The 17,914-nt window shown below is 52.7% G+C and overlaps 1 long non-coding RNA gene across 1 annotated transcript; it reads left to right on the top strand.

The window, feature by feature from the left end:
• The first annotated feature begins 1,246 nt into the window (after positions 1–1,246).
• LOC122456274 lies at positions 1,247–5,411 on the top strand. The gene is made up of 3 exons (XR_006275073.1): positions 1,247–1,948; positions 4,168–4,306; positions 4,792–5,411. It is a non-coding gene; the product is annotated as an uncharacterized LOC122456274 (long non-coding RNA).
• Positions 5,412–17,914: the final 12,503 nt, after the last annotated feature.

Here is a 17,914-nt window from a genome sequence, read left to right as displayed (position 1 = left end):
ACTGCCCCTTTAAAATAAGAACCATTCACCTACACGTTTCCCCCCACCAGCAGGAGCAGCCAGATCTTCAGAGATCCATGGCCCTGTAACTAGACAGGATACAAAGAATTAGTAAAGAGTTACTGGCAAGCATCAGAGAAGCAAGCCACAGCCTTTATTTTAAAGAGATAGGGTGGGGTAGTGGTCTGAGAGCCAGGTATGTCTCTATTCTAATCCCACTCCTTCCCTCCCTCTGTAGCCAGTCACTTAACTTCTCTGCCTCTGTTTTACGCACCTGTGACATGGGGATAATAAATCCACAGTGTGTTGAAACTGGGATTAGTTAGTGTTTATATGATGTTACCTGGTTCCAAGTATTATTAGTTATTTATTACTTCTAGCTAAGGTGCTTACATGGCCTCCATTGCCATCAGGTCTGGGCACCGCCCAATCTATAATGGATTTATATTTACAACACTTCTCTGAGGCACAGCAATGCTGAGGCACAAAGAGACTAAGTCACCCAGATGGTCTGTGACTGAGCAGGGAATTGAATCCCTGTCTCCTAACCCACAAGCTTCCTGATCTGATCACGGCACCACCCTTCCTCTTCTTGGTTCTAGCAGCACCTACATTGTGCCCGGCTCTGAATAGACACTAAGCAAGAGCAGCCCCTGCTCCAAAGAGCACCCATGTAAAAACCCAGGAGTTTCATTATAAAGCAGCTGTAAACTGACATGGAGACTGTGAGGCATGCTACAATGACAATATAAGGAAACTGTTTTGGAAGAAGAAAAGGAGTACTTGTGGCACCTTAGAGACTAACAAATAAATTTGTTAGTCTCTAAGGTGCCACAAGTACTCCTTTTCTTTTTGCAGATACAGACTAACACGGTTGCTATTCTTAAACCTGTTTTGGAAGAGCTCTTAGCAGCATCCACTTTGTGTAGGTTTCTTAAGATAAGCACAATAGTGGGGTAGAAACCTGAAATTCAGGGCATCGATGGATTCGTGCATGACAGCTGACAAGCCAAAGAAAACAAGGATAAGCTTTGTATCTACAGAAGAGTCTATTTTCTGTGTTTCTCCCCCTTGTTCTTTACAGTTACGACACGTGCAGGAAAACAGTTCTTAGTGCCTTCCGAATTTGTAAGTGACTGCAGTTTATTCCCTAGTGGAGTCTCAACAATCCTAGGGAACATCACAATACTCACCTTCATGATGCCATCAAGGGTCATGAAATCGCACAAGGAATGAACAGGAGCCATCAGACATTTAAGACACAATGCTCTCGTTCCCATGCAAGTGTCCCTGATCATGAAAAGTTGGAGAAGGGAAATGCACAGTGGTTTGATCAGAATACATAGTATCTTGTATTTCTAGAGTAGCTTGGATCTCAAAACACTTTACCCATTACACCTTCTAAAGTATATACATGGAAATCACTTCATCCACTGCTGAAATGCACCCATCACTGGGGTGGAACATGGATGTGGTTTAACAGCTCACGGTAAAACTATGCCAACAAGTTTGGACAGCAAGTGAAATAGAATTATGCATCTCATTGAAACTGCAGAGGAAATTAGAGAAGCAGAATGGCAAAACCCAGGCAGGACTAACACCCCTCCCTGCTACCAAAATTACCATTGGATTTGTTATGTCAAGGATTGGTTTTGTGTGTCTGCGAAAGGACAGCACCTCCGGCAGCAGGGCATCTCTAAGACAATACTGGGGCATTGGTTCATCACTAATTCAGAGGAAAGAGTGCCATCGGCTGATTCACCGACATTGTACCCCATTGCTCTTCTTGGATTACTGAGTCAGCCACTTTACTTAGCTTGCAAGAGCTGACAAGAACACAGCCCGAGGTGGGCACAAGAATCAGCAGGGCTGCCAAGCCACTCACAATTTCCATTGATTCAGACTGGGAACATCAGCAAATTTCTGGGGATGCACCTGGGAAGCGAAGGTCAGTCTGCAGGGTTGTTTCCTCCAAGCCTTGTGCCAAGACTCAATATTAAGCCTGGCATTTTAAGGCTCCTAAGACAGTGGCAGAGGGAGGGCATCCCAGGCCTTTCCTTTCTCCCTTCATTTCACCCCCTGCTCATGACTGGCCATTGCTATGGGCACTTATAAGCTTTGAAAAGAAAAGGGAGGAGGAAAGGTGAATGGAAATCAGAGGAAGACATGAGCACAGTAGCTGATAGCTAGAGGCGTTGCAGCCTCAGGGACTCTGAGTCAGGTTCATGCTGAGAGTGGCCATCAAAGAGACTGGATCAGCTATGCTGGCAGCACAAAAAGAAAAGGAGTACTTGTGGCACGTTGGAGACTAACAAATTTATTAGAGCATAAGCTTTCGTGAGCTACAGCTCACTCCCCTCTGTTTTTTCCACCAAATGCATCCGATGAAGTGAGCTGTAGCTCACGAAAGCTTATGCTCTAATAAATTTGTTAGTCTCTAAGGTGCCACAAGTACTCCTTTCCTTTTTGCGAATACAGACTAACACGGCTGCTACTCTGAAAGCTGGCAGCACAGCATCCTTTTTACTTACTCTGATGCTTGTCACAGGTGCTTCTCTGACTGCAGCCCAGCTGCAGTGGCTGCAGGTTCCCAGAACCTCCCCTAATCAAAGACCTTGCCAGACTACATGCAACTCCTTGGCGTTGAACCCAGGCAGCAGCCTGCAGCCCAGCAACTATGACTAGCCAACGAATGCATTGCTGACAGCAAATAGCAGTTGGGTTAGAATTGCATTCAGTGCAGTGACTGCTGGGTTTCTGACAGCAGGATCCTGTTGTTTGAACTCAGCGGCTGGACGTGATTCATGTCCATGCAGGCAATGCTGACACTTGCACATTCTCTCATCCTCTAAGGGGCCTCATCTCTACCACTGTGGCACAATTGTTTCAGCCTCTATGAAATTTACATAACGCCACCCACAATCCCTTGCATGGATGTTTTAACTGTTACTCTTTGGCGGGTCTCCAGCCCAATTAAGACCTTATTGTTTGACAAAGCCGATACTTTTTTTCCTGGCTGAGGTGACAGCTGCACTCCAGTAATGAGCCCCAAGAAGGGTATGTCAGGGAAGGTGGGAGCTTCCATCTCCGTAAATCTATTGTGGAGCTCCTTCCCTTGCCTAATGACTTGGCATGCTCCATTGCGCCTGCACATTAGTGGTGATGGGCACAGCTGCCCCCATGTGGCTCTGTATACTCAGCTTGTAGAGCTTTGTACAGCACTGATCTCTTTCTTCCGGCAGGGACCAATGAGGCTCTGGTACCATGTCAGGGCCCAGCTACACTGTAAAAATAAACCTATTAGGGGCTCCATTTACAACCCCAGTTGCCCCCCTTCCTGGTTGCATATTGTAGAATAGATGGGACACAATTGTCTCCTCGAACTGTACTCAAGTTGCATGAAGCAAGGCTGTAGCACAATTTGGTAATACGGTTAGGACCCATCTACACTGCAGAACCCAACCACGCTGTAACTGGGTCTCTGAGATTGTTATTTTATAATGTAGGAGCACCCACGGGAAAAAATTAGCGGGTGCCAGCTCCCCCCCAGGCCTTCCCCCCACCGCCTCCTCCCTGCCAGCAGCCCTGCCGATCAACTTCTGCCCCTCCCTCCCAGTGCCTCCTGCCCTCCACGGTATCAGCTGTTCCACGGTGTGCAGGAGACGCTGGGAGGGAGGGGGAGGAGCGGGGACAGGGTCCACTCAGGGGAGGGGAAGGGAAGAGGCGGGGTAGGGTTGGGAGCTTGGGGGAAGGGGTGGAGTGGGGGCAGGGGTAGCGCAAGGGTGGGAAGAGGCAGGGTGGGGCTTTGGGGGAAGGGATGGAGTGGGGGGTGGGGCCTGGGGCGGGGAGGGGGTCAAGCACCCCCTGGGTTGAGAAGAAGTTGGCACTGGTGCTGGTGGAGACTGCCATCTCACCTCTTCCCAGGGCATTCTGGCATGGCATGGCACTGCCTGCCAGCGGCCCCAGGAGTACACCATAGGGGTCCGAGGCTGCAACAGCACAGCACGAAAGCAAATCCCCACTGCTACGGAGGAGGTATGGGGGGAGTGGACATTAAAGGATGGGAAGTCTTCAGAAGGGTGAATTAGCTGGCAAGGGCCTGCTGGATTTTGGGGAGTTCAGTGCGCATGGAGGCCAGTAACATTCCACTCTCTGTTCCCGGGGCAGGTCCTGACTCTGATCTTCCGCTCTCACTCCATGGGCTCATTTCCAGCTGACCCCAGTGGAGAGTTCGGCACATAGAGGAAGAGCAGAACAGCCGAGACAAGATCCATTGTGATGATCCAAGCAGAGAACGTTCCCCAGGGTGAGGTTAAATGCCCTCGGAGGTGCGAAAGGGAAGGACTTGGTGGTATACCCATGTCTCTCCATGTTTTCTGTCTCAGCGCAGACAGTTCCATGGCCTTGCTCCATTCTGGAGTCTCTATAGCTCTGCCCTGGGCAACCCTTAGAAGCAAAACTAGTGTCCCTTTCATCATCAGCCACATTACTTTCAGCTTTCCACGTGAAGACAAGCCACTTTTGTGATGGCTGCCATTTTGGCTGATGCTAGGGATTGAACAGAAGACCCCTTAGAGCATGAGTTGCCAGGGATTGAGCTAAAGAGCCAGGCTGGCACGCTGAGCGCTGTAACAGATTCCCCACTTCTGTGGATCAGGCATAGAGGAGACATGTTGAACCATGAGTCCATCGCCACATACCCTGCAGTCAGCCAGGGCTGGGGGAGGGATTGGAGCTGTGCACCCATTTTATAACACAGCTGTCTTCGGTCACTGAGCGTAATTGTTTCAGATTTGGGACCAGTTCCATACCTGAGTCTGGGATGCTGCTTTGATGAGGCAGGACACAACGTGTCGGAGCAAGGGGAGTGCCGGGGTCTTCCCCACAATCTGACAGAGACCGTGGGGCAAAGAGATCTTTATTTGTAACAAAACAGCAAGTCCTTATAAATCACTCCTAGCCCTTTTTAAAATATTGCCAAGACATTCCACTTTAAAACATGCCCATTCACCCTCATGACATGGTTAGGATCCCACAAGTACATGAGACCAGCTTGCACTGGTGGCATAGACTGGGGCAGATGGCCCCCACCCCTAGAGGCAGCAGACTCTGCCCTTTGGTGAATTCAGTTCCTTTGTCAGGACGGGGAGTTCTCGGGTTGTTCTCCCCGCTGTAGCTCACAGCAACTCTGCCACGGTATCTCACAGTTATGTGCGTCTGCTCCCCTCCCCACACTGCACGCCCACGTGCTGGCAAGGAAAGGGTGAAGGACACGCAGGTGTCATGAGCGCTCAAGCCAACCGCGAAGGGATGCCCAGCTGCACCACGGCTCTCCATGCCTCGCTCACTCTTCTGGGAGAGGAGGGATTCCATGCCCCCACCCCTCAGATATCCTCGCTCAGGCTGGCCTGAGGGGGTTGTGGGAGATGGCTCCAGGCACAAACTGCAGTCGACAGCATCCCAATGTAGCCACTTTCAGCAGCAAAGAAAGTGCTACCTGGGCCAGCAGATCCAGATGGGGAGGGGGTCCCAGTAGCCCAAATCCTCTAGGCAACCTCTCCAGAGGTTTTTAAGGTCAGGCTTGACAAAACCCTGGCTGGGATGATTTAATTGTGGATTGGGCCTGCTTTGAGCAGGGGGTTGGACTAGATACCTCCTGAGGTCCCTTCCAACCCTGATATTCTATGATTCTATGATACACAAAAGAGCTCCCTCCTCTCCCCACCCAGATGGGCTCTTCCTTGGACTACTGGTACCTATCCCCACAGAGCAGCAGGGCACATGCTCAGGTCATGCTGAAAGAAATGATCAAGGAAACAAGATTGCCACACACCGAAACTGATGGCAGGCTTGTATTCCCATCAGAGGCTTGCATCTGCCTCTCCTCAAATAGATCCAAACCTCCCTCCCCCTGCAAATCTTGCTGGGGTTCCCCCAACTTTGGCCACCTAGGTTTGGTACATTAGAAATGCCAGAGCATGAACTTGGTACAGAAAACATTGTGACGCTTCCGTCGTCTCTGGGCTCATGCAGCTGCAGGCCTGTGATGACCCCCATTCAGGGGCCCAGGTCAGGTTTTCCTGGTCCTTCCCATGAACGCGGGGCTCTGGTGAGATGTTGCCATGTCAAGCACTGGAGTGCTCACCTTCCAGCCACCAGGAGAGGGCTGGCACCCGGCCTCTCCGACCCTGATGGCAGCGATCTGTCCCTTCCATCCCGGCTCACTCTCCTCTCCTAGATCGGGAGCCACCAGCCTTGCCTATGGGTTGCAGCACAGCAGTTGTCTGCCGCTAAAATGTTCAGTTTCTTCCCCGCGGCGATCTGGCACTCGAAGCGGAACCGTCCCACCCTGCCAGCCAGCCTGTGGGATGGCGAGCCCAGCCAAAACTTGGGCCGCTCTGCTTCCATCGGGGCGGGACGTGACGCGTATCCCGCTGCCTCACTGACGGCACGGAGGCTCCACGAGAACAACCTGATCTATTAAGGAGCCACAGAAAGGATTTCGGTGACCAGGACAGAGACTGCTCCCTCCGCCTGCCCCTTGATTTAGCTTCGGCCCCAGCCACACCCTTTTATGGTGATTTAAACGGCCAAGGGGAGGCTGCAGTCTGGACCTGCGCCAGAAAAGCCACCTCCAAATCACTGTGATGCAGCATTGCGGCCATCTCCCCCGCCCCAGCCATCAATCTGCTCCATCGCTCCACTCCCCGAGAGGAGCTGCCTGGCTAATTACTTAACATGCCACAGCTTGCTGGAGTTCGGAACAGTGTGACAGTCCCAGTAGTGAGGTGTATGCAGATCCATTAATAAATCTTTAATAAACCCGGTTAAAGGGAGGGGGAAGGGACAGGGGAAAACACACGGCACAGATGGGTTCCCATGCAAGCTGTTCCCAGTGCCTGTGAAACAACGCCTGCTCTTTCATGCGCTCTCCGGTGCTCGCCTTGCGCGCTGCGCTGCTCCTAGTCTCACAGCATCTGGCTCAGCAGTTGTTGCGCGGTGGATCTTCACCTGGCCGCCTGGCATCTCTGGACAGCGTCATGCCCGTGGGAGTAGGAGGTGTGATGATAATGGCTGGGACTCTCAGGTGTTTGCTGTTCACCACGTGGGGCTGGCTGCTCCCGCTGCTCACACACGATTTAAAGCCTGAGAGAGCGAGATGAGAGAGAGAGTCAGGGCCATCTGGGGGAGTCCAGCTCGCTGGGAGGTGAACTGGGGGGGAGGGGCAGGGCTGGGGAGGGACAGGAGACAACGGATCGTTTTCTGATCCTCTGCGCATTTCTAGGGCCCTTCCTCGCAGGAGATCCAATGAACATTATTTATTTGCACTGCAGTAACACATAGGGGCCTCCATCGTAGACGATCCCACCCACAGCTGTGCTAGGGGCTGTACAAATGCAGCCAGAGGTGCTCACAGTGGTATAGCTATCCCTGCATAGGAAGGCATCTTTGTATTGGTCTAACTGTGTCCACGCTAGGGGGTTGTGCCCGTCTAACCAGCTCGGTAACAGAAAGTCACACCCCTGCTTTCAGGGACATTTATACCGGTAAAAAAGCCATGTGCAGACCAGGCTTTAGTGCACCCACCCCTTCTTTAATTAAACCTCGTGCTAGGGATGGGACCGCTTGTGGGGAGGGGACGGGAACAAAGGCATGGGGGAAAGACTCCCTCCCCCTCTTGTAACGCAACTGACTGTTTTGCCAGGGATGCTTCTGAAAACAAAGTATAGCAGCTGCTCTCCCTTGGAAGCCAAGCCCGCCCCGTGCATAGCACCCCAATTCTCCTTTAAGAGTAATTCCTGCCCTAATTGATTTGTAACACAGTAGTACCAAACAGGACCCATCTGACAGCAGGACCCCACTGTGCTGAGCACACCGCCCCACACACAGAGTCTCTACCCTGAACATCTTACGTACACAAAACAAAGGGTGGAATAGGAACCAGATGCCCAAGGTCACCCAGCAAGGCAGGGATAGAGCTGGGAATAGAATCCAGATCCCCTGACTCCCAATCCAGTGCACTCCCCCTTAGATTAAGATGACCAGCTTCTAAAGCCGTGTTTCTCAAACACAGCCACCAGGGGCTTTTCTTGCGGCCACAGGCTCCTGGGTGGTGATTGGGGGCGGGAAGCAGCAGCTCCTCCCCAGGGGCTGCCAGCAGGTGTTGGGCCCTGCCCCCCTGGTGGAGCCACGAATGCCAGAGGAGAAGGCAGCCGGTGTGAATTCCCCACGTTCCTGGGGATAGTGGGGCTCAGACTTCCGGCTTCAGCCCTGGCTGCGGGGCAGTGGGCTCTGGGCATGTGGCAGTAGGCTCCAGCTTCGCTTACTACCCTCAACATCATTGCTGGCCCCACCGCCTCTCCCGGCACCCCATCCATTCCCCCATTGCCCCTGGCCCTCACTACCTCCCCACCCACCTTCCCATCCAGGGCTTAATTTGTCCCCCAGCTTGCTGGGGCTGAGTAAGTCTGCTGTGAAAAGTGATATGTGTATGTTTGTCAACACTTTTTGGTGCCTCCCAGCTCGTTAGCAGACTTACTCGCTAGTAAGTCTAAAAATAAATAAATAGAAATGCAACCAAAAAAAAAAGCAAAAGAAACAACAAAAGACAAGACCATGCAAAGCGCCTTATTTGTGTTTTTATTCCGTTTAGGTCCAGTTGTTGTGCGAATCACTGTAAGTGACCCAAGAGACGGGTGGAAAAGCCGCACAGAAGCCCAGACATATTTTGCCAGGAAATAATGGAACAAGAGCCTGGGGAAGGTGAGTTTGGTTTTCAGTGTACAGCTCATCATTTCTACATGGCACACAAAACAACATTAAGAATTGGCCACTGGGAGTTGTAGTCCCATGGACGGGAGCTAAACACCAGCCAGACCTCCCAAAGCTGGAAGTCTTCTGGAATCTGGCTCTAATCACTTTGATCATCTTACTGTTGAAATAAATGCCCGATCCTTTATTAATCCCCTTGGGCTCTTGGCTTCAGTGTTATCCTGCAGCAGTGAGTTCCACAGGTTGTGTATTACTGTATCTGGCTGCCATCCTTGTCCTTGTCTTAGAAAGGAGGATACATGGAAGCACTCGACTGACTGTGATGGGACTAGCCAATATTTTAGATACCTCAATCATATCCCCGCTAATCCATCTCCTCCCCAAACTAAGTAGCCCCTAGTCTGTCAGCCTCTCTCGTATGGAAGCCCCCGATCATTTCCATTACCCTGCTCTGGGCTAGCCTAGCAGTGGAGCACGGTGCAGTGAACCTGCAGTTTCCTGACAGCGTTTAGGATCAGTCCCTTGTGCCTGCCCCCGAGTATCCAGGGGCCACGTTGTGTCTGTCCTGTGCTGCAGGATGCCAGCAGGCCTGCTGTCTATAAGGCTGATCCCCTCTCGAGTCCTTCAGCCAGTGGGCCGTATGGACACATGGGCTCTGCTGTGCACCCAGCCCAACTGCACCTCACAGTGCCACGCTGAACTCCTCTGCCACCGTAAAAGTGACCTATGATTAGATTCCGACCCCGGAAAGAAGCCCTGCTCCTGGTAACATGGCACGGAGAGGAGCAAAGTGATTTATAAAGGACGGGTCAGTGGTTTGCAGCACAACCAGATTTTCAGCCAAAGACATCTCAAGAGTCCCCTCTACTGGGCAGAAGTGGGTTGTGCACACACCCCTGTGTGGGTGGATGGCGATTCAGTTTACATAAGCTCATGATCAGAAGGAGATGTGTAATTAAGGCTTTTCCCAACCAGTTTCATTGCTGGACTGACCTACACAAAATAATTAAAAAGCTGTGTCTTGCAGGCTGTTCAGTCAAGGAGAATAAGTCAGAGTGATGCTGAGAATAAGCCAGGGGTCCAGGAGTCAGAGCTGGGAAAGGGGGCTGCATCTGATGGAAACAATTTAAAATTGTGATATATTGTAAATTGTCTTTTGGGGTGGGTGGTGGGGGAAGGATCAGTAACTAAAGCTCCTCCTTCCAGTACTTCTCTCTCCCCCCCAAACTTTAACTCATCTTTACCCAAAAGGCAAAGAGGATTTTGCCTTCCTCAGTTAGCATCATTCTAAATTCCAGCCAAAGGGCAACTGGACAGAATTCTTATCCGAGCCCATCCGCGTCGCACCTTCCACAGCCAGAGAGGGTGCTGTTGAACGAAGATCCGCCCTGGCTGCTCCAGCACGGACAGCAGCCAATAAGTCCTGGGCTCCAGCAGGGTGGTTTAAAGAAAAGAATGTCGTTTGCCCTGCACTAGGCCACTGGGATCGGTGGCAGTTTCATTTGTAAGATGCTGTTATGAGGGGAGTCAGCAGAAGGAGTCTTTTTCTTTTTGTGCAAGCAGTGCAGAGTTTTTGAAGACACACGTGACGATACCTTTTTCCACTACAAGCATTTGATCAATGAATGACCCTCATTCCTAGGGATGTTTTTAACAGAGGACACCTCTGACCAGAGGATGCTGAGCACTTGGAAGGCAGCCTGAAGGGGAGTGCTAGTTCAGGGATGAGCACCTGGAAGGCAGGAGGACCTGGGAAAGAAGGGCCATGGGTTTGGGGGAGGGAACCAAGAGTGCACGATGTCAGGGGATGTTAGGCAAAGAGGTGGAGGGACCCACCAGTAAGGACTGGGGCAGGGCAATTATGGTGGTTTGATAGAGATTGAGGAAGTGTGCCACCGAACCCAGCCAGTGAGAAATCTGTTCACCAGTCTAGTTGCTGAGCTGGCCCCCCATCCCCATCCCAGCAATAACCAGGCCGGGGTTTAGCAGCACTGGCTGTGGGCTGTATTTACCCCACATGACACATTTGCTGTGGTCCCAAGGTTTCCATTAGCCTTTCATTTTTGAGGCCCTAGGTTCAAGTCTTGCTTGGGACCCAGATGCAGCTCAGTTGGATACTCTCAGACTCACCCCTAGTGAACATCAGAGAGGTGTCTCCCCCCCCCCCCCCCCCCGCCCCCGGTGGTGTCTCAGGAGATGCACAGGACTGGGCAGCCAGGGATTCTAAAACTCATGACGGCAGGGCACTGGCAGAGCTGGGGGAGCCCAAGTATGCTGGAAGCCCGGAGCAAAATGCATCGACAGAGCTGGGTCTGGGGCTCTGCCTGTTCTATGGCTGCTTGTAGCCAGCACTTTCTGTTTTTGCTTTCATGAGCTTGACATTCATTCCAAAACAGCAGCAATCTCAAGTGTTCACAAGACTGCTTGATATTCTCCCCATTCAGCTGAACAAACCCCAGGACGAAGGTAGAGCTCTCAGGCCTCCCACAGCAAGCCGGCCAAATCCTTTGAGATTCACTCGTCACTAAGGGTGCGCGTGGCTTCAGCAAAGAGCCAGCAATTGGCTGCAGGGCTAGATACAAACTGGGGATATGGGGCAGTTTGTCTGTCATGCATCATTAGACCTAACAGAATGGTCACACTGCGCAGGCGACCGGGCTTGGACTTCTCTAGAGGGCTGGCAGCTTCCTGGGGTGCTAAAAATTACCAGCAAAGTTTGTGAGAAGATGAGCCCCAGATGGGCTGCCTGAACCAGGAAGAGGCTGGAGAGAGGAGCACTGAATTGCAGGTGCAGCAGACTCACTTCAGCCCCCCTCGAGAAGTCTTGCTTCAGCCGTTCAAAGCAAACCCAGCGGCTTAGGAGAGGCTGTGAGAAAAGAGGGTGGGGGAAGACAGGTTGGCCAGCTGGGAAGGGGGAAGAGCTGATGGATCAGGAAGCAGACAGAGGCAGGCCTGCCCTGGAAAAGCCTGCCCCAGTGCAACTAAAAACCAAACTCATCCCTCTTGTGCAAAGCCCTGACGTAGATATGCAAATGTGACTGAAACTAGTTTAAGTGCCTGTATTAGGGGCGTGCACCACTGTGGCTAGGTGGAGTTAAGTGGAGCAGGTTTCTAACGCAGACAAGCCCATAGCAAATCCTTGCTCTTTATATCTAGCAAGAAGGCAAAACTCATATATATAACGTGTGCCTAGCCCTGCTCTCATTGGAATCATCTTCTAACACGGCCTTTCGCTAACAAGCATCCTGAGGGAGCAACACTTCCCTGCGTCCCCTTGAGTGGCTGCCTCACCCCCCTGCGGGAAGAATCTGTTAGCCAAATCATAGTAACTGTAACAGGCTTTGGCCTGGTTCCTGCCTCAGTTTCCCCTCACAACCCTCCCTTGAGGCTCACAGTGCTTTATCAGGACTTCCCACCCAGCAGGTCCCTCCCCCAGGCCTCTGCCTGAGAGATCTGGAGAGTTCTCACCCACCCTCTTCCCAGCAGGCTCCAGCCCCAAATACCAGCTGTCAGAACTGATGTCCCAGGCCCTTTGCCTGGGAGTTAGGGAGAGACCCTCCCTGCCTACAGGCTGCCCTTATATTCCCCAACAGGCCCAGTCCAGTCACATGACCCCCAGCTGTCCTTCCCTTTACCTGGGGAAGTGGGCTAAGCCTGGCACAGGTGAGTCCCAGCACTTGCCCTCTTAAAGGGCCAGCTTACCCTGGGGCAATAACATCCGAGACCCAGAGGCCCCCTGCCCTGAGTCCAGATATGCTTAATTTTTTTTTTTGGATTTTAAAGCAAGGGAAAAGCACTGCTTTGTGGGTGGGGCGGGGAGGGAGAGAGCAAGACAAATCGATTTCAACCCTCCTGAAGCAGGAAGGCAGACACTGATATTTTTAATCTCTTTTTAATTAAGGATAAAGCCCTGTCTTATGCAAGAGATGGATTTTGTTTTGCCTGAAAGGGTGCAGGGGAGCTGGCTATGTTTACTAGCTGCCATACTGTTTGCTGTTGGACGTACGCAGAACCAGGGAGGGAGTGGTGTCTGGGCTTGGGGAAGGTGAGTCGTTAATGTTAGAGCGCCTTCCACTCGCTGCCTGTCCATTGGTGAGGGCCCCACAGCAAGTACCTGCTATTCCAGGCAGAAGGAGTGCACACTATCTAGAAGGAGATAGAAACTGGGCGTCAACCCAGTGACTCCAGCTATGGAGGTGGCATGGGAGCCTTGCTGGATTGGCTTACGTGGCTAGTGTCCTTATGGAAGTGGGTAACAGCATGAAAAGGATCAGCTAATGTCTTCTGGGACCAGTGGATCTCCTGGAGCTGGCCTCATGGGCCAGCAGAGGGGAGGATTCTCTAGTGGATAGGGCATTAGCCTGCAACCTAGGAGATCCGAGAACAGTTCTCAGCACTGCCACTGATAACCAGTTCCCCAGTTGTACAATGGGGATAGCACTTCCCTGCCGTGCAGGGGTGTGGGGTGTCTAAAACCCATCAGTACAGCACCCATTCTTCACCAGGTTCATTTGCTTATACGTTATCCCCCACAGCACCTACTCTGTGCCTGCCTGTGTCTTTAGAAGGTGAACCCTTATGGGCTGGGATCATCTCTTTTCCAAGTCTGTACAACACCCAGCACAATGATGGGCTATAAATATTCATCACTACTACCAATAATGAGAAGTGTGCTCAGATACCACAGTGCTATATAAATAGACAAGCAGTGGGTGAAATCCACAACAAAGTCTACATGCAATAAGCCAGAGGAAACCTAAACAGAGGAGGTGGGGGTGGGGCATCTGCCCCACAAGAGAGGGTTAAATGGACCAGAAAATAAATCTTCAGGCAGGTGCACGCGAGGGGCTATTAAATCAGCAGCAGCGAAAGCAGCTCTTTTGCCATCATAAATATTAAAGACATTTTTGGAAAACTTTTCTCCAAGGACCAGGGAAAGCTCTTACATTAGCCATGTCCAGAGAGAGGGACCTTTCCTGCTAAGTAGCTGAAAACCCTGCTGTTACGCTCTGTATTTCAGGTAATTGATGATCCAGTATTTACTGCTGCCCTTAGCTAAACACACAAGCCGAGCTCGTCAACAGCAGGGCTCGCTCTAGGTTTTTTACCGCCCCAAGCTCAGGTGGGGCTGGGGCTCGCAGGCGGCGCTGGAAGTGGAGGGAGTGATGTCCCCTTCTCCCAGCGCCTGCAGGGGCTTTACCCTCTCCCCCGCCCAGCTGAACAGAGAAGCCCCCGATATAAGGGGTGGCTTAAGGCAGCGCAGCCCCGGCTCCCTGGCAGGACTTGCCCTCTCCTCCCCAGGTAGCAGCTGGGCCCTAGCAGCTCAGCATCCCGGGGCTGGGGCTTCCCCTTCCCACTGTGGCCAGGGGCTGCTCCAGGCCAGTGGGGGCTGCGGGAAAGGCGGCCAGCACGTCCCTTGGTCCGCGCCGCTTCCCGCAGCCCCCATTGGCCTGGAGCGGCAAACCGCGGCCAGTGGGAGCCACAATCGGCCGAACCTGCGGACACAGCAGGTAAACAAACCTGTCCGGCGCACCACGGGCTTTCCCTGAACAAGTGGCGGACCGTCCCAGCAGAATTTCCACTTCCCTTTTGCAAACCTCAGGAGAAACTGCCTCCAGATTCGGCGAACCATAGACACCGAAGACCCATTGGAACATCTAGCCCACCTCCTCCAGTTCAGCACTGACCCCAATGAGCATCTTCTAGTGCATTGTCTGGTCTACACGGAAATGTCTCCACTGGTGGGACCTGTGCACCAAGCACATCCACCCTTTCAATAGCTGTCTGTCCAGCGGTAAAAGGGCAGACAGGTACAAGCCATCACACGCAGGCCAGCAGCAGGGCCCACTGGCAAGGATGCTGCACAGGACCTAGCTGTGCGGATGTACCAGGGTACTCTCTGGGCTGTCGATGCTCCTTCTCGGGTTGTATGATGCCCACACTAAGTCCCCAGCCTGAGCGTTTGGGTTTAGTGGATGTGTCCCAATGGATATAAAAAACGAGGCTCGAGCTGTGTCGCGGGCTGTGTGGGAGATGCCCAGCTCCGTGCTGTTGGAGGGGCTTTAACACACAGCTTAGTGTGCTACCAATAGCACAGGGGGACTGGTTTTAAAGGAGCCTTTATGCCGCTCCCTATACATGCATGTTGGATGCAAGAAGAAAACCAAGACACTTTTCCAAGGATGACCTAGGGGTAAAAGGACTCTGGCCCAGGGCTTCAAAACCTTGTGGGGCTCACATTACAGAACAGGAGGGGCGAGCAGCGGAGCAGTAGGGCTCATGGAGTCGGCTGTGAGGAAAGGCTGCCATTGGGACTCCAGTACAGGCTGGTGGGCACCAGAAGTAGCTACCATCTGCTGGCTCTTTGTGGACTCAGGCCAGGTGCTTATGGGGCAAGTGTTCACCCTGCAAAAGCCATGGGCACAACAGACCATTTCACTGGGCATCTCAGTAGAAAGAACAAGAACTGGGGGAGCCAGAGAGCTCCTGTCCCACCCCCTGGCTCTCCTCCCCTCAGGGCAGGGTGGTGGTATGTTGCATGGAGGAGCTTCAGAGGTCGCTTTTCTCATCATAGGCCTGATCTGAAGCCTTCTGAAGTCCTTGGGAGTCTTTCCACGGGCTTTGGATCAGGGCCTCTGTGAAGGAGAGGAGGGTGTCTGCCTCCAGGGTCGCCATGGCAGCACCTTCCAGCCAAGCCCAAACCAAAAGCCAACCAAGGTGAAAGCTAAACTAGAAGCGCAAATGGGGAACTGTGCTCGTCAGAGACCACCACATGCTCATTTAAACCAGAGGAACTGTCCTAGTTCAGATCCAGCTCTTGGGAGACCTGGGTTCAAGTCCTGGCTGTGCCACATACTTCCTGCATGACCTTGGACAAGTCACAGAGCCTCTCTGTGCCTTGGTTCCCCAGCTGTAAAAATTGCGAGGTGCTTAGATACTGCAGTAATGGGGGGATCATGAATGATCCATTGATCTGAACATATCCTAGGCTTGGGGGCAGTTGGAGCTGGGAATCTAGTTTGGCCCATCCCTGGGACCCAACTGCGAAGATCCACTCCAGACCTGGATCCCACCTTCCCAGGGACTCTGAGCTCCCAGAACGGTGGGTGAGCCACTGCTGTGTGTGTGTGGGGGGGGTCTCTGCAGGGTTCTTGTTTCATGAGCAAACATTAGAGGGTTTCCCACCAGCAAAGCGGACTTGCCTCTGGCCCGGGGCCCGCCACTTTGTGTTGGACAGCACTGAGGTGGAACGGACTCCGTAGCCCATTCCATTTAAAGCAGCTCGTCTCACTAGTTGTTAATGATGATAGACTGGCGGGCTGCTCGGGATCAATAGCTGACAGGCACGCATGACTGCCAGGGCTCGGGGGCAAGCCACCCGCAGGCAGCTACTTTGCAAATGTAGCTCCAGCAACTGCTAGCGCTTGAGCAGGGACCAGTCCGTGAAGGGGGGAACTTCTCCTTTCCATCTGCCCAGTGTTATTTACAGAGGGCCTGATCCTGAGCAGCACTGAGCGCTCTCCTCCAGTTAAAACCAGTGGGAGCATGTGTGCTGCTCCAGCCAGCCCAGGAGCCTCCTTAGAGCCTCACTTATCACCTGCTTTCTCTGACCCTCAAATCCCAGCCTCTCCTCTGCCCTCCAAAATGGGCAGGGGTAGATTGGAACTAAACAGCCCCCCTTCCTCAGCAAAACTTGCCCCACAAAGATTAATTCTCAGAGCACCCTATGGTTAGGGCCCTACCAAATTTACAGTCCATTTTGGTCAATTTCATGGCCGGGGGATTTAAAATTAGTCAATTTCACATTTTCAGCTGTTTACATCTGAAATTTCAGGGTGTTGTAACTGTGGGGGTCCCGACCCAAAATGCGGTTGTGGGGGGGAGGGTCACAAGTGCATTGTAGGGGGATCATGGGATTGCCACCCTTACTTCTGCCCTGCTGCTGGCAGGAGCGCTGCCTTCAGAGCTGGGCAGCCAGGGGGAAGGCTGCTGGCCGGCACCCAGCTCTAAAGCCAGCACCACCACCAGCAACAGTGCAGAAGAGAGGGTTGCAGGGTATGGTGGGGGGGGCGTTACCATATGTCTGGTTTTTCTGGCAGTCTCTTGCACAAGTCGGGGGCTGACAGCTGGAGCTGCAGCCTCTCCACGTGGGGAGGTGACAGCTGGAACCGCTGAGCTTCCTGCAGCCAGGGGAGATCCCAGAGGTGGGTCTGACCTGCCCGGAGAGCAGCTCCTACAGGGGAAGAAGAGGTCTTGCCCCCCTCCCTCCCCAGCTGGTAGTAGCAGCTAGAGCCCTGCACAGGGTAGGAGCCACCGGCTGTGTGCCAGATTTCACAGGGGAGATCAGATTTCACAGTCCACGACATGTTTTTCACAGTCGTGAATTTGGTAGGGCCCTACCTATGTTCCTTGATCTTCCTCCATCAGCCCCACACGGATTCCTTCTCCCTGACCCCCACTGGGGGTCTCCATCTTACCCACCCAGCCTCCTCTGAAGGAAGCTTGGTCTGTCACTAGCTCACTATAGCGCTGGGCACCCTCTGCCCGCCTCTATCCGCAGCACCCTGCAGGGTGATGGTGATGTCTCTCTTTCATTTAGGGACCCTTCTTCTCTACTACCGTCTTTTTCTTGCCAAAATCAAAGGATGGTCCCAAGGGACAAGGTGGGATCCAGCTCCCACCTCTCCAAACGGAGAGGACTGCCTGGAGCAGAGGCTTTGCTCAGAGGTGGGGTGACAGCATGTGTAGATATACCCGAGCTGGCTTTGATCCAGCTAGCTTGAGAACCTGTAATAATGAAGGTGCCAGCACGGACTTCAGATCCTATTACCCAGGGTCCCATGGCTTGCACAGGCCATGCTGAAGCCCACATTGCTGCAGCTTCACTGCTGTTGTACCTGAGTAGCTGGATTAACGCTAGTGTTGGTGTGTCTACAAGTGCTGCGGTCATGCCTCTGGACTGAGGTGTAGATGTTCCCTTAGCGAGAGGCCAGTTGCAAAGCCCAGCTCTGGATCTCAGTTTAGATTTGAAATCCTCATGGAGTTTGTGGGCTAGGAATTAGATTGAGACGTGACTACTTCAAATCTCTCCTCCTGCTGGGTTTACAGCCAGAGAGGCAGGACCCAAACATCCCCAAAGAAT

Source organism: Dermochelys coriacea, chromosome 12 (assembly GCF_009764565.3).
Source record: "Dermochelys coriacea isolate rDerCor1 chromosome 12, rDerCor1.pri.v4, whole genome shotgun sequence".
NCBI classification, from domain to species: domain Eukaryota; kingdom Metazoa; phylum Chordata; order Testudines; family Dermochelyidae; genus Dermochelys; species Dermochelys coriacea.
Note: the sequence above shows the minus strand (reverse complement) of the source record. Positions and strands in the feature narration are given on the sequence as shown.